The sequence below is a fragment of the Wolffia australiana genome, chromosome 12, assembly GCF_029677425.1.
Source record: "Wolffia australiana isolate 7733 chromosome 12, ASM2967742v1".
In the NCBI taxonomy this organism is placed as follows: Eukaryota; Viridiplantae; Streptophyta; class Magnoliopsida; order Alismatales; family Araceae; genus Wolffia; species Wolffia australiana.
In genome coordinates this window covers 13060162-13076757 of record NC_135846.1, presented here as the reverse complement: position 1 = coordinate 13076757, position 16596 = coordinate 13060162, and positions in this window count along the sequence as shown.

The following is a 16596-nucleotide window of genomic DNA, read 5'->3' as shown; positions in this document are numbered from 1 at the left end:
ATTGTGCTAATTACTTGAATTAAATAATGACTTTCGAGTGTTATCATGTACCCCCCTACGTAGACATTGATAGTCCCTTAGAAACATCTAGGTATCTTGCCAAATTATCATTTTCATCCTGTGGGTCAAGGAAAGCAATTGTTAACCTTATAGTTGAATTATCAATCACAAGCTCAGGTGAAAAACTGAATGACAATTTGAGCATTAACCTTTTTCGGGATGTGGCATACCCCTCTCCTTGGTTTGCATGCCTAGGTAGATGAAAAGGGAGTGTACTTATTGCCAGTTATGAGGGCCACTTAGTACTTGTCTCTCGATTAACTTTACTCCTACCCAAGAATAGAAGAAGCCAATTTCCTCCTCCTTTGTTACAGGTATATCAAAGATAACAATAAGAATTTATGGTAGAATTGTTTTGATTTTGATTGGATGTATGGAGTCTCATGAATGGGATAAGGTAAGTGTTAACAATTGGATGAATTTATGTTCAAAGAGAGGCGGTGCTACCTAAGATAAACTTCTCTCGAGATTTTAAATCAAGTGGAGGAGATAGGAAATATGAGACCAGTATGATGATACATAAATGCAGATGTATTCATCAGATATTGAGGAGATAATAATGTGATACATATGACCATGAATGGAATACTAGATTAGAAATACATACACATCAAAACATTCTTCTTTTGTTTTTTATTTTTATTTTTTCTATTTAACAAAAAAGGGGCATGACAAAAAGCACATTCCATTCTACAAATGGTTTCTTAACACAACTAACGATGAATGACATAACAATCTACTTTTGAGAATCAATAAGTGAAAATGGAGAATGCAATTACATTGGTCAATTGGTAGCAAACTTAGAAAAAGGAAAGAAGAGTAATATTAAGACAATACAGAGTGAAGCCTGGACAGAAAAAGAGGCGAAGAGGCAATATCAGAGTGATATCATGGAAAGGAAGATGGTTGTACTTGTAAGATATCTCCTCGGAAGTAGAAGTAACTTTATGATGGGTAAGAAATGAAGTGTGTGGGTACAATGAGGTTGTTTAAGATGACATATTATGTGCATAGGATTTGAAGAATAACCCACTCCTATCTTGAAATAAGAGTAGGCTAGTGGTGGAATAAGATACACAAGTCGGATTGATTAATTTGAGCTGATGGAGTGGGGGACCTCAATTAACTCATCACTCTAACGTTGGAGTATAGAGATTCTAGCCTTTGACATTCCATCTTCTAATCACCCACCAGAAAGTCTCGCCAATTTTAAGTTGAACCCACATTGCTCAAAATCACACATTGTTCCACCTGAAACATGCTCTTGATCTGCTCTAGAAGCTTAACTTCTCTAGACATGTTCCAAAACCAATAGATGAAAAATTTGATGAAGGTTGATTATGGTTAGGATCAGGTTCAAAGTTTGCAATATAAAATGAACTAGCAGCCCCCCGTACTAGAAAAAAAATGGTACTCAATGCATGATTGAACAAATAACAGGAAGGAAAGTTGAGGGAGAGGATGGCAACCAGTGGGGATGGAAGTTGCGGCTCACTGTGGAGCATATAGATGTAAAGATCCTGGATACATTATAAGTGCAACATATGACATAAATGCTCCACGTGGTCGATAGATATAATACCCCCCAAAAAATATAAGAAGATAACAGAGTAAACAAATTCCTAAGACTAATAGCAATGATAAATATATAAGCATAAAATTGATAGCCTGAATTTGGTGTGATTAAATGCAAGTTTAAATGTGTCGTTTGGATTTAAGCTTATACAATAAATTTATAAAATTCCATTTTTTAAAATATAAAATGTATAGGATGAGAAAGGGGTCGAACCACAATGAGGCACTTCTCGATAATTTTTAACCTATTTTTTATGAATTAATTCAAGAATAAATTAATTTTTTTACATAATGGGCCTCACTAATGTTGAATTTTGTTTTGTAATTACTCAAAAATCAGTATAATCTTTATAGTGATCTTAATATTTTCAGTCAGAATACTATGGAGAGGATAACTTTTATTCCCGTGTTAGAGAAATTTGGATTACCAAGATTCAAATCAACATGATTTGTCACAACAATTGTTTATTTATTAAAATTGAGAATTGATAAGAAAGAAAGGGATTTTGAGATTGGGCTGGAAGATGGATAAGATTTTGGATGAAAATTGGATTTTGATATTTTAGATGTGGATTTGATTTTTCCAAAAACCAGTTTTTAGATCTAGAGAGAGAAAGCAGGCAAGATACCCTAGAGAGAGAAAGTGGAAAGAATTGGGAGAAAATGAATTATGGAGGAAATTTAACTCTAATCCAGGGATCTAAGATGCAATATGAGAAGAGAATCAATGTAGAACTAAGAATTTAAAGTCATATCTTGAATCATATTCAAATTACAATGCTAATCACCATTAAAGTCATTTCCAAAGTCATGTACATTTTGCCCATGCCTTGGCGTTTTGAAATCGTTCAAGAAGAAATTCAAATAGTGAACAAGAAACTTACAACTTTGATATTTGAAGAAAGATCTGTCGGTTTCGGAAGCAAATCCTGTATCCTTCCTAGCTAAACAACTTGGGGGAGAGCTTCCTCGGTGATTTTCCCCTTCTTCCCGACCTCTGATTTACAATCCAACTGTATAGACCATACAGGGTGAAAAGACAAACCTACCCACAAAATTTGGGTGCAATTGGATGGCTAGATCTCAAGATATCATTGTTTTACTAGCGATTAATCTCAGCCATTATCATTTTTATCTCTCCTCCACATGGGCGCCAGCCAGGCAAAAATGTCACGCTTTGATTCGCTAGGGTGCACTTCTCATTTTCTCTGCTATTGGATCACGTGCAGCCGCATCTCTGTGTGTGGAGAACAACTGAATCATTACCGTTAATGAGAAAGAAAGACTAAACCTTTTGAACGGCTAGGAGACTGCCACGTTGCTCCATTTTAGCGCTGCTGATATTTTTTTGTAAAAAATGTGAAATTTGTTGTTATAAATTCATGCGGAATCAATTTGCCACGTGCACTTATTGCACGCGACTATCGATTCTCCATGTGCATTTATTGCACAAAAAATGCCAAAAAGAAGAAAACAAAATTACCTTTTATCCTCGCCCCCCGCGCCAGGTAATCATCAAAGTGATGATTCACCCATTATGGCATCGCACATTTCAATGCCACAATGAGCCTATAAAATGCTGATTTGGCGCATCCAATCATTTGCCTGACTTTTTGGCCGAATGACGTGGACGCCACGTAGTTTAAGTAAAGAATTATTTTGAAATGGTAAATAAATCATAAATTATATATTCTAATATTAAAAATTATTTCTTAGCTATATAATGGTCAAAAAGTATAAAAAATATGGAAAAACTCTAGAAAAATTAATAAAAGCCCTAGCCAAGTATTTTATGCTCTAGGAAAAATTAATCTTTAAGAAACTAAGGTAAAATGTCATGTTAAAATACCAAAAATAAAAAACAATCATGAAACTGTAGTGCAAGCCATTTATGCTCATTTAATTATGATAACACGCAAATATGGCCACTAGAATCAATTTTCGTATGTAATATCCTCGTTTGGTTGAGGAGGCTCATATTCAAAGAAAGTCTTCAATCGCTGCTTGTTTACCTTGAATTCCATCCCTAGCTTTGGGTCATGAAAGAGGATGGAACCATTATCAAAAGTTGGCACACAATGAAAGGTCCATCCCATCTTGGTCTTAGTTTTCCTAGAAAAAAATTCACTTGAGAATTATAAAGTTGGACTTTTTGGTTAGGGGTGAAAAGTGTCGTATGCATATTTTGATCGTGGAACGCCTTCATTTAGCCATGCAGATTCTGGAGTTCTCATAAAGTTCATTACACAACTCCTCCAATTCATGTAGTTGCAAAAGACAATGTTCATCTGTATCGTCTAGAGAGAGGTCAAGTTTCTTGAAAGCCCATAAAGCCCTATCCTCTATTTCCAAGGGGAGGTGGCAAGACTTTCCAAAGACTAACCTGAAAGGAGACATCCCTAAGGGTGTTTTGTAAGCTATACAATATGCCCATAATGCATTGTACAACTTGCTTGACCAGTCCATTCCACTAGGGTTGATGATCTTTTCAAGATTTTTTTGATCTCTCTATTGAACACTTAGGTGGCCATTGGCTTGAGGGTGATAGGGAGTTGTAAGCCAATGGTGGACACCATATTGGTTTAACAAATCTTTGAAAATTTTGTAATTAAAGTGAGTTCCACCATCACTAATAATAGCTCGCAGGTAACCAAACCTTGAAAATATATGTTATTTGACAAATTTCATCACTACTTGATGATCACTTATCATAGTTGGTATGGCTTCTACGTACCTCGAGTCATAATCAACTGCAATTAAGATATACTCATGTCCAAAGGATTGTGGGAAGGGTCCCATAAAGTCTATTCCCCACAAATCCAATAATTCAATGTCTATAATATGTTAGAGAGGCATTTTATCTCTTCGTACCAAATTTTCTACCACTAGACATCCAATACGTCTCTTATAAAATTCATATGCATCATGATGAAGATGCGTCCAATAAAAACCACTTGTCCTAGTTGGTATGGCATCAAATCAAGGACTTCATAAAGATGAGTGATGGGTGAAGATGAAATGGTTTGCCTTCATTATCAGATGAGACAGGTCATCTTCACCAGTCACTCATCTTTATGAACTCCTTGATTCACCCGAACTAAGAGTGTATAGAATTCAACGATTGGAGACTTATAGGTTGTAGCAAAATTACAACAATCCATCCATAGCATGTTGTTAGTGTCCTAAGTCTGAGGACAAATTGCACAACTTTAGCATGAATAAACTGAATTATAGTTTGTAATAGTATTTAGGGATTTTTAAGGATCGATTAAGTGAACTCTTATGCCAAAGAACAGTCCCTATCCATACTTACTGTCGCTACGCTAATGCCTACAAAACCAACCGTATCATTTGAGTGCGGCTAGATACTTCTATTCTACTTCGATACTTTGGCGTCCTTCTCAAGTAACCTTCGAATATGAATATTCAGAACGTATGACTAAAGACTAGTATGTATTGAGGGACTTCATCATAATTCAGTAAGTCCAATCATGTATTCATGGACTTCATCACAAGCATCACACATGCACTATAAAGAGTGCATTCTATTAATGATGATGGAATGTGTGATTGACTTGTGGGTCACATATATTTCCATTAATGGACAAAAAAATTTGTAATTTTTTTCTTGGGGAGGCATTTTGTAGTGTTGTTTGATGTGTTACGCCTGAAGTCTAAGGTATCAGGGGAATGTTTACTTGGAGAAAAAAGGTGAGAAAATTAAAATGAAATATTCAGGAGATCAACAAAACTTACTGTCACTTCCACCCAAGACCAAGAGGTGTTTTTTTTCTCCTAGAGTATTGATCACACTTGAACTCTCTCACACACTCTTATAAAAGAAGAATGGTTCAAAAATAATATGGTGCACTAGGCCATCAACAACAAGTCGTTGGTAGATATCCATGATGGAGTACAAAGAGAGGGGATAAGAGTTTAAATAAAAGTGGTCTAACTCACCCAGCCATTGGATTTAATTACAATGTCCTGATGTCAAGGATTATTTGATTTCCTACTTGGATCCACATTTTTTCCTTCTCATATATGAATACACACCTTTGAAAATTAAAATTTGGTTTAGTTCCACAATCCTTGCCTTTAGTGTACCCAGTTTGTAAAGAGGTTTGAATGCTGTTTAAGAATGGAGTTTATATGTATAGGGATTATCTTTACTATCGAGGGGTGCCTTCGGCTTCATATTTTGTTGTATTTGTATCCAAAATTCATCAATTTAGCTACCCACATCCTTAATTTGGAAAAAGAACTACAAGAAGATGTGACAAATCCACATGACTCTATGGAGTCCAATAGAGTTAATCTTAAAATAAATAATATACATAAATATAGATCATAAGAAAATGATTCACTGATATCTCACTTATCTTTAAAAGACGAATAATCCAAGTGAAAATCAATAATTAAGTGATAAAAATGAAGTATAGAAGATATTTTATTGATCTAAGCTGATATTATCGCTTGTGCGGCAAGATGGCTTATATTTTATGGGTCTTGAGCACCTGCTATCCAGGTACCAAAATCTCGTTGAGAATGAGGGATCTAAAATAAAACTAGGTCAAATTTTTTGACCCCTTTCCTAAAAACTTCAATGGATATAATGGTATACACATGGTGAAAATCAAACTCTGAATCATATTTCCCAGATATAGTATCTCTATGATGAACTTATATGTATGACGTAATATAACAAGTGAGGCTGATCATTTAAATTACTTATTTTGATCACAATGCAGTTTATCATGTTAAAATGAAGCCTGAAGCAAATGTAAGAAAGGCTACTATCAGCCCTACATGTATGGTTTGTGCATAAAATGATTACACTCAACACCAACGCACGCCAATCCTTACCTTGCAAGTAAATGCATTCGGATCTCATCAAAATGGCAACAAATTAGAAAAAAAGGCAATGGGAGCAAACTGGGAAACTTTGGGCAAAATGCTCAATTCAAGATGCAAGGTCAACCATTTCACCAAATGCAACCTCAGTTTCACCAGTGTCAACAAAATCAATATCAAGTCCTAAAAAGTTCACTATAACCAAAGCCAGCCACAATTCCACCCACACCATCCATATCACCATGGTGATCTAAAATTTCTCCAAAGTGTGCACAATTTTCACCCCCCAGCCCAACATTATGCCAACCACTCTTTTAATAAAAAGCTTTGGCAGACCATGAAATGATTGCAAGATAAAGAGAAAACTTGGGAAGATCAGAGGCAGCGTCCTTTGATGCTCATCTAGGTTCTGAAATCAGCACAATGCATGGGGATGATCAATGAGGGTCAAATCATTTAAAAGTGAAGATCCCTTTATTCAAAGGGAATATCCCATGTCATTCGTAATCGCAGATTGGGCTAATACATGTAATTTATCTTATATTAATGATTCAAAATCAATTACATGGGATTCCCTCATCTTATCTAGTAGTGCTAATGATATACATTTTAACTATTTTAACTATGAATTTAGAGGAATGAGAGAACTATAAAAAATATTTCCTATGTAAGTAGCAGGAAGGCTTTTGTCGACCCGGCGTTGACCAAATACAATAAAATGTAAAAGGTGAAAGAAATATATGAAACATCAGGGGATAATGTCAATGACCCAAAGATTAACCCTGAGTAGAATAAATTGAAAAAGAAAGGAAAGTACAAGCTAATTCATTTTCTATGTGCTTTTGACATCTAGCAAAGAAAAATTTGAGCCCTGTCCGTTACTTCATGTTCTTACAAAGACATCCATTACTATTCTTCTCACTGATGATATCCGTTATATTCCACTTATCGAAAGTTTGTAAAGGAGTTATACCATCATTCCTGTGAAAATAAAAGAATTAAGACTCCCTGCAAATGTCAGTGTATTTATGTTACATAGTTTACCAAAAACCAAAGAGATCTTGGAGCACTCTTGTTGGGGTGTACAATCCAATGAGTGGAGTTTCCGCATTAAAATGTTGCCCCAAATTGATGTCGGACGATGTCAATGGCATCGTCCGATGGGTGATTCATTAAGTGAATGTAACTAAGTGATGCGATGAAACCCGAGATGAATATATGTGCAGGTCCGACTTGTGGGATTTTCTGAGGTCTAAGCTCCGGGGCGGGCGACCATAGACGATGACGGTGACCTTCTGACCCTCATCGGAGCGACAATGGTGGCTATGGCGCCGAAAGGAATAATTCGATAGGGGCTCCCATGTAACAGACGGGCTCAACCCGTACCTAGAATGTCACTCGTGACATAGTTTTCCTCGATTATTTTCTCTCACCTAGTCTAACCCGAGCGCGTGGAGCACAGTAAAAAATATACTGGAGAAAGTAATGTAATGGACGAGCGAGGGTAAACGACGTACCTCGGCAATGGTAACACTCGTTGTCAATATCTTCGTTGGTGCAGCAACCAGTACGGCCAGATGTGATGGAGAAGTTGTACGGGGAAAGTGTGAAATGGTGGGGACGCGGCTCTGGAGCGCAATGTTGGAGGTCGGAGGCGAAGACAGCAGTTGGCTAATAGCAGTTTGATGGCAGGACACGGCAGCGATAGAGAGAATGCAGATCACACGCAGGGACAGCGGCGGCTCATGGCGCTGCAGCGATGGCACGGTGTGTGGTCAAGTGGTGGCGCAACCAATCCTTGGTGTGGTCGCGCGTCAATCGCACTCCGCAGTTAACCACGCAGCAGTGCAGTGGTTGCACTATGGAGACGTCCGGCTGCGTAGCTGCACAGAGGATGCAACTACACGGTCGGGAAACCATGGGGTACACACAGACAAGTGGCGATGTGGCCGTGTGGTGCTTGCACGGGGCCGTTTATCGCCCGTGTCGTGTACGGTGGCCGCGACTACACAATCGCAAGGGCGAGTGTCTGCAAGGAAGGCCGTGTTGTAGTCAACTCCGCAATAATAAAGGCCACAATCTGTTGCACGTGCGATGGTCACGAGGAGGCTTGCATTCAACTGTTGTCGCAGACGTTGCAACAATGCGCATTGGTTGACTGGCCACACAATTCTGGGACTAACGAAGCGCGATGGAGGAGACGTGCACCCTTGTGCGGATGGGGAAGACTTGGGCGTCAGAATGCAGATCCGTGTATGAAATCTCTCGGAGGGAAAATGAACCCGAGCTGGCAGTGGACTTCCGGAGGTGTGATGGAGAAATGCACGGTGATGTCCATGCTAACGTGCTCAGGTGGATTGAAATGTACGCAGTGATGGGCACATGCAGCAGATTGCACTCTATCCTGCGTAAGTGCTCGATCTCGCTATGTGGACGCTGCGTTTGAGGTGTGGCGGAGGGCAATGAGGGGTGAAGCAACAAACTGCTGTCGTCGGAGTCACCACGATGCCAGTTTGTGTTGCCCTTCCCCTGTCCTTCATCCCCTTTTTCTTGTCCTCTTTTTTTCTTCTCGTGAGATCTGAGAATGGGACTGTAACTACCAACAATAAACCTAGATCTGAGGAGAACGTGGTCCCATCATGGCCTTATATAGGGCAATGGTGGGCCCCTTACAAGGAGTCTAACAAGGGGGAGTCCAATAAGACACCCCCCCAATTTACAACATAAATAAAGAAATTACAAAATCAAAAATGTGAAAATAAAACAATACGGATGGATACAAAAATGCACTGATATGGACGCTCCATGGGTAGGGTACACACTCGTCGTGGCGAACACAAAACAGAAATCAAAATGACTGAAAACAGGTAACTAAAACACGAATGTATGCGCGGACGTGCTCTACCCAGAGTATTTAAACATGGGCATCTTCATGAAGCTTTGGCGTGACGGTCGGGCTAGACACAGACCGGCGGTAATGCTGATGACGATGATAATGGCTCTAATGACATTTTGTCGACGTCGTTTGGGTGTGCTCCATCAATCCTCCCGGGGTCGGAAGAACTAGGCTTTGACGAGTTGGTGGTGGCGAATGGCAACGGTTGAAGGAGATCCAGCCTCAAGCGTCGTAGGTCATCCTCCATGATCCAGTAGTCATCTGTAGTTGTGTGTCCCTGCCAACGCACCAAAAACCTCCGCGATACCTCGGCCCCTGCATAGTTAATTATCTCCTGCAGTATACAATCAACTGACTTGTGCCAATCAGGTGAAATGATAGGGGGAGTGGTCGCGACAAACTCACTTACACTAAAGGGTCTAGAAAGGTTGGGTCAAAGGGGGGAGAAGGGGGTCCGTACGGAGCCAGGTCCACCACATTAAACATGGAGCTGATCCCCCACGCAGGAGGGATTCGATGACGTAGGCGTTATCGCCCACTCTTCCGAGGATCGAGAATGGGCCAACGCGACGAGCATGTAGCTTAGTTTCAAAGAGAATATTTATTTGGTCTAAGTCTCACCATCACAGTTTCCCACATTGAACACTCATGGTCAGCGGAGCAAGTGGGTAGCCTACTTGTACAATGCATTTTGACTCGTGATTCTATCATGAATATGCTTATGCAATGTGGAAACATGCTGGGAAAATGCAAGAACTTCCTTTGAAACTCTAACATGAGGATCTAAGGGTACTAGGTCAAGGGGTCCACGAGGAGCCTAGCCATAAGCGATCCCCAAAGGACTCAACTCGGTGGTCCGATTCACTAAGGAGTTATAAGCGAACTCAGCGCGGGGAATGATCAACTCCCACGTCGTAAGGTGCTCGTTGATAGGTCCAAATTTAGGGGTTTTATGTTGTTGTTTTGATTTAGACTTAATCAACAATTTTTGTGAAAAATTTCCACTTAAATACTCAATAATTAATATATGGCAAGTAATGGGTCGATCTATAGTGAGGCAAAAATTTAATTGCAGAATTTTTCTCAAGCTTAGAATTAAGGAAGTGAGTTTAAAACTGAGGTATATAATTTCTGAGATTTTATGGATATATAATTTTGGCTAAGTTAAGACTTAGTCAAATGGGCTAAGCCCTAATGGGGTTGACCCAATATGGTTAGGACTTAGTCAAATTGACTAAGTCCTCCACTCTCCACTTTTTTTGCCGTAAACGATGGAATTCAAACACGATTTTTTTTAAAAATTTGTAAGGAAGAGTGAAGAATCTAGAGAGATAGGAATGGATTTTAGAAAGAGAAAGAAACATTTTTAGAGAGAGAATGACTGAGTTGAAGAGATAGAGAGAGAAAATGAAGAGATAGTGTAGAAGAAGTTTGAGATAGACTTTGAAGGTGAAAATGAATGATACTTTTGATGGAATTTCAAGAGGATGAACTAAGGATATGAATGAAGATCTAGAGAGATAATGAAATGATTCTAGAGAGAGAAAGTAGGGAAAACATGTATTTAGATTGAGAAAATGATGGATTTTAGTGTTAAATGGATGGATGATGATGATGTGAAAATAGAAATCTAGCCTCCTCAAACCTCAATGCAAGCCTTTGAGCCCTCGATGCTTCCTCTCGAGTCTGGATCCTTATATTTTTCCAGGATCAGGTGTTTTTTATTGCAAACAGGAGACGAGATTCAATGAAAACTTCAACAAACTTACATTAAGCTGGTTGAACAACATGGATTCTGAAATATGCCTTTTCGTGCTGGCCAGCCACTTCCTAGTGCACGTCCAGAATGAGGGGGAATGAGAGAGAAAAGATTATTTATAGATTGGAAAAATTACCAAAATACCCCTTTGTGTATTTTCTATTTTCTTTTCTTGCCATTTTTGCCTCTTTTTCTCCATGGGTTGAGAGTTTCCCCTAGTAATCTTCAACTTCTTTCTTTGTCCCCAAACACCCTTTTTCTCCTTTCAAGCCCCCATTTGAGAATCACTAAACTCTAAAAAATTCTCCAACTCTTGAAGATTCTATGTTCTTATTCCTGTGAATTTCTGTACATGTGAAACTATAGAATACTCATCAGTACTAAAACTGTTTGACTTCAAAGAAGTCAAAGAGTTTAGTAATAATAATTATAATGTGCAAAAGTTAGAATTTATAGCTTATGCATAAATAGCTAGTTGATTCAAATAATAACATGATAAAATCTGAATTAATAATTCCATAATGATTCAAAATGTATCTAAATATGCATTAAGTTATCATGTGAAGTGGACATCTAGGTCGGAGATGATCGAAGTGGACAAGCTGTGTAGACGCACAATTTCTCAAAAAAAATAATTATGCGACCTGGGTTGCGTCAGATGTCTTCGTGCAAGGCACGAAGTGTGCCATCTTTGAGAACCTATAAACAAAAACCTTGATAGAGTCGTGTCTTCGTGTGGTCCGGGGCAACCCTAGGATGAAGTCCATAGTGACGTCGTCCCACGGTCGCTTGGGCACCAGTAGCGGGGTGTATAACCTGGTGTTCTTCTTGACCTGTTTGGCCAAGTCATATACCTGGCACTAGGCGATGATATTGCCAACATTACACTTCAAGCGGGGCCAAGAGAATCGGTATTCTACGGCGGATATGGTCTTGTCGCGGCCAAAGTGGCCACTAAGACCTCCCGCGTGACATTCCCAAGTTAGAAAGTCACGAAGTGACGTGCGTGGCATGCACAACCTGTTTCAGAAGAACAGGTAACCATCCGTGATGACGTAGTCCTTGAACACGTGAGATGGTCCTTGTTGGATCTCCGTGACAATAGGCCCGAAGTTAGGGCAACTAGTGTACCCCTCTCGAATCTGCTCAAATCCTGGAATTTGTACCTTCATGATGTTAAGCACGTGCACTCTTTGATTGAGTGCGTCGGCGATGACTTTATCCTTTCCCTTCTTATGCTTAATTATGAAGGTAAAATCCCGTAAGTACTCGATCCATCTCACGTGGCGGTCGCTCAACTTCTACAGGGAATGAACGTACTTGAGCGCCTCATGATCCGAGAAAAGTACAACTCCTTGGAGAGGAGATGGTGCCTCCAATGCTTCAATGCCTTGATGACGACATAGAACTCCTTGTGGTAAGTTGAGTAGCGGAGTTTCGCGTCATTCAGCTTCTTGCGAAAGAACTCCACGGGGTGCCCTTCATGGGCTGAGTACACCATCGATGCCAGAAGCATCACATGGAACCTCGAAGAGTTTCCTAAAGTCAGGCAGGTGAAGGACAGGCGCTTGAGTCATCATGAGCTTCACTCGTTGGAAAGCTCGATCTGTTGTCTGTGTCCACGTGAACGGCTCTACCTTAAGGCAGTCGGTGATTGGAGCCATGATAGAACTAAAATTCTGTATAAATCACCGATAGAACGTGGCGAGTATGATGAAACTCCGTAGATGACAGATGTTAGTCGATGGAGGCAATGATGTAATAGCTTGGACCTTCTCCGGGTTGCTGACAACGCCCTAGGCTGATACAATAAATCCTAGGAATGTAACTTCTGGGGTAAGGAAGCTACATTTATTTAGATGGGCATATAATTGTTCTCGTTTCAAAACTGTGCACACATGTCGAAGATGCTCGAGATGCTCGCCTCGCGTGCGGCTATATATGAGAATGTTGTCAAAGTCGACGATGACAAACTTTTTGATGAATGCACGAAGTACTTCATTCATGAGCCGCTGGAAGGTACTCGGTGCATTGGAATGGCCAAAGGGCATGACTCTCCACTCATACAGCACGTCTGTAATTTTAAAGGCGGCCTTCCATTCGTCCTCGGGACAAATCTGAACCTGATGGCATCCACTACGGAGATCTATCTTCAAGAAGATACTAGATCCAAAAATCACGTTGAAAAGATCATGTATGCGGGGAATGGGAAAACAGTAGTTTGACTGTTATCTTGTTGATGACTCGATTATCGTAGCACATTCCCCATGTGCCATCCTTCTTTGAGCCAAAAGTGTGGGGACCGCACATGGGCTGAGGCTCTCCTAGATGAGGCCTTTCACGAGTAGCTCGTGGACCTGTCATAGAAGTTTCATGTACTTGTGTGGCTCCATTCTGTAATGGGGCAGATTCGACAGTGACGCTCCAGGCACGAGATCAATCATGTGCTGTAAGTGACGCATCAGCGGTAATTCATGGGGTAACTCGACAAGGAATATGTCACTAAACTCCAGTATGAGGGACTCCACTTCAGGTGGTCGGGAAGCTACGGGTGTATCTGGGAAAGCGTCGAGAGCGACGCGGAGGCACACTAGCTTGTCATCTATCTCGCGTCCCAAGTCTCGAGCACACAAGGTGCTACGTACGACCACTAACCCTACTAGGTTGGTCAGGACCGTCTTGTTCACCGGCTTTATGGTATACATGTACCATGTGACCTTTCATCCCTGGTACATGAATGAACATGTGTTCTTTCTTCTGGCTAGAGTGATATCCTGGTCATCTAGCCAGGGATGACCTAAGATGATGCTTCCTACTTTCATAGGAAAAACATCACAGAGGACGCTCTCATCGTAGGAGCTCACCTTCCATGGGACACGGTATTGATGTTTCACCGGCAAGGATTAAGTGTTGATCGATGACGCGTCATACAGAGTCGGGTGGGGTATGGCATCCAACTCTAGTCGGATAACCATTGCATCAGAGATGGCGTTGATGCAACTCCCACTATCCACGATCAACTTGCATACCTTGTCGTTCATCTAGACATAGGTATAGAAGATCGAGATGCGAAGGTTTGCATTGGCCACCAGGTCAGACCGTTGCACTACAGGTGCAGGTCGTGTCAGTGGGGGCTCGAGGTGGTGGATGTGCTCCACTCTTGCCGGGGCGATCTACTACGATATTGCCCAATTGTCGGCTAGTGGGTTGGGGAGTTGATGGTGGAGTCGATCTAGGTTCAGTGATCTGAATGTACCCAACTCGTACGTCTTGTTCTTCATACTCTTGTGCAAACTCTTCATCCACATGATACTCATCTTCATCTAAGGGCTCCATATCGCCCATCTGGTTGGGGTCGACGTCTCTAACATGAATCAATAGTGCGGATGATGGGCACTAACTGGCTCAGTGTCCATTCCATTGGCACTTAAAGCCCGTGATATGTGCTTGGTTCATAGTAGCGCTATGGGCCGTGGTATCGGTCCTGACAGCTCGAGCAGGTGGTGCTAACCCCACTAAAGTGGCTGGGGTTTTTCCTTGCCCTCTGACATTCTGTTAAGTATGAGCAAATGCAGACGGAGTGGATTTGGCGTGTGTAACGGTCTCCTCGATAGGATGCTCTAGGTGCTCTACGATGTGATAGGCTTCCTCAACCTCGGCAGGGTTGCACTTAAGCACCTCGTTGCGCAGGATTAGTCGAAGCCCATGAGCAAACAGGCCAATGACGATTTGTGGGTCCTCCATGAACCAGCATTGCATTCGGCACTCCTTGAAAGCCTCGACACATTCCATAATGGATTTTCAACCGTCTCGTAGGTTGAGCAATGAAATGAATAACATCATTTGGTACTGCCATGGTACATACTTGCTCCTCAACTTCTCTATGCCAATACTTAGTAAATTGGCAGGATGTCTCCTGCCCTCCACATTGCACACAAAGCCATACGGCCTGTGAGCGTAGCTCACGTCGTTCACAGCCAATGAGTGCAACGCACACGACACACACGCGCACATTGTTTAGCACCCACGCCCATGTAGCTCCCATGCCTCGACCTCCCAGCTTGCACATCCCTTGCGTGGCACTTGGCGCGCATGCGCATCCTCCAAAGCCTACGCGCATAGCGCCTCTGTGAATCCAGTGCACTTGTACACCGACCAGCACAAGCACCTAATGGGCATTGCTTTAAAGATTATGGTTGGGTGTCATTACCCACGATGCATGGTGTGTTAATGCTTAAGCACTCAATCCCCTATTATGAGTCCAAGTACACTGACATATCCTCACAGTATGCATGCAGACCGTTGCGCAGGAATGCCTCCTACTTTTTCACCTTACACTAAGACATAGAGTCTTTAATCACGAGATTCAAATCAATATTAGCTCTAATATAGTAATAAGTACGTTAAAGTGATCGAAGGATGAAGATGAGATGGACTACTCTCAATATAAAAGAATATGTAGTAGAAAAAAATATGAATTAAAAGGCCGATAAGATCACTGAAATTGACCAGCCAGCTGGGTTGATTTGGCTATTCCTTTCTATTGAAAAGGAGTCAGCTGTCTGCGCGAGTCACCTTCTTCTAGGCTCCGAGTAACCTTCTTCTAAGCTCCGCTGGATGACACGGCATTCTCGTTGAACCGGCCGTACTTGTGATGGTTCCCAGGATCCAATAAACTCACTTAGGTCTACGTTGCCACGATATTGTTCTATGGAAGCGGGCGGCCCTGGTTTTTTTTTTACAAGAAAGGGGGGGGGAGGGATTGACCTTTCTAACACATATTCTGTCGTACCGGCATGGCCCCACTGATTTGTTTTCAATCGGAGCATCAAGCAGCGCAAACACTGGTCAGAATAGTTGAAATGTAGATAACCCCTTTCATAATGATCACCATTACAAATTACTGTTAACCAAAATGATAGATAACCATGTGATTTTGTGATCCGGTGGCATATATAAGACAATAAAATATACAACAACTAATGTTGTTAAATGTTCTATAAGAGAGTTCAATCAGTACTATGTATCCTCTAGAGCATGAGGTTTAGCTTGCACCCGTATGCTGCAAACTTAACCTATGGATTGGGTTAAAAATTTTGATTAATTTATCTATATGTTTGTAAAGTTAATTAATCAATTTCACCAAAAGGTGTAATTAACTAGTGATATGTGGGACTAGAGGATCATACTCATATTTTAAAATTATTAGAGCTTTTCTTCAAAGTTTATAATATGTATCTATAAAGGTTGAAACTTATTTTAAATGTCCATCCCAATATGATCTGGGTTCCCTACCTGTATTTAGTTCTTCACAAATCACTCCCTCCACTGTTGACACTTGATGTTGAGAAGGTATACAAAATTTTCAAGGAGAGTTGAAGAAGTGGAAGCCCAGACCCATTGCCATATTGATCACATTAATACAGCTTGAGACCATGCACATGATCAGGTG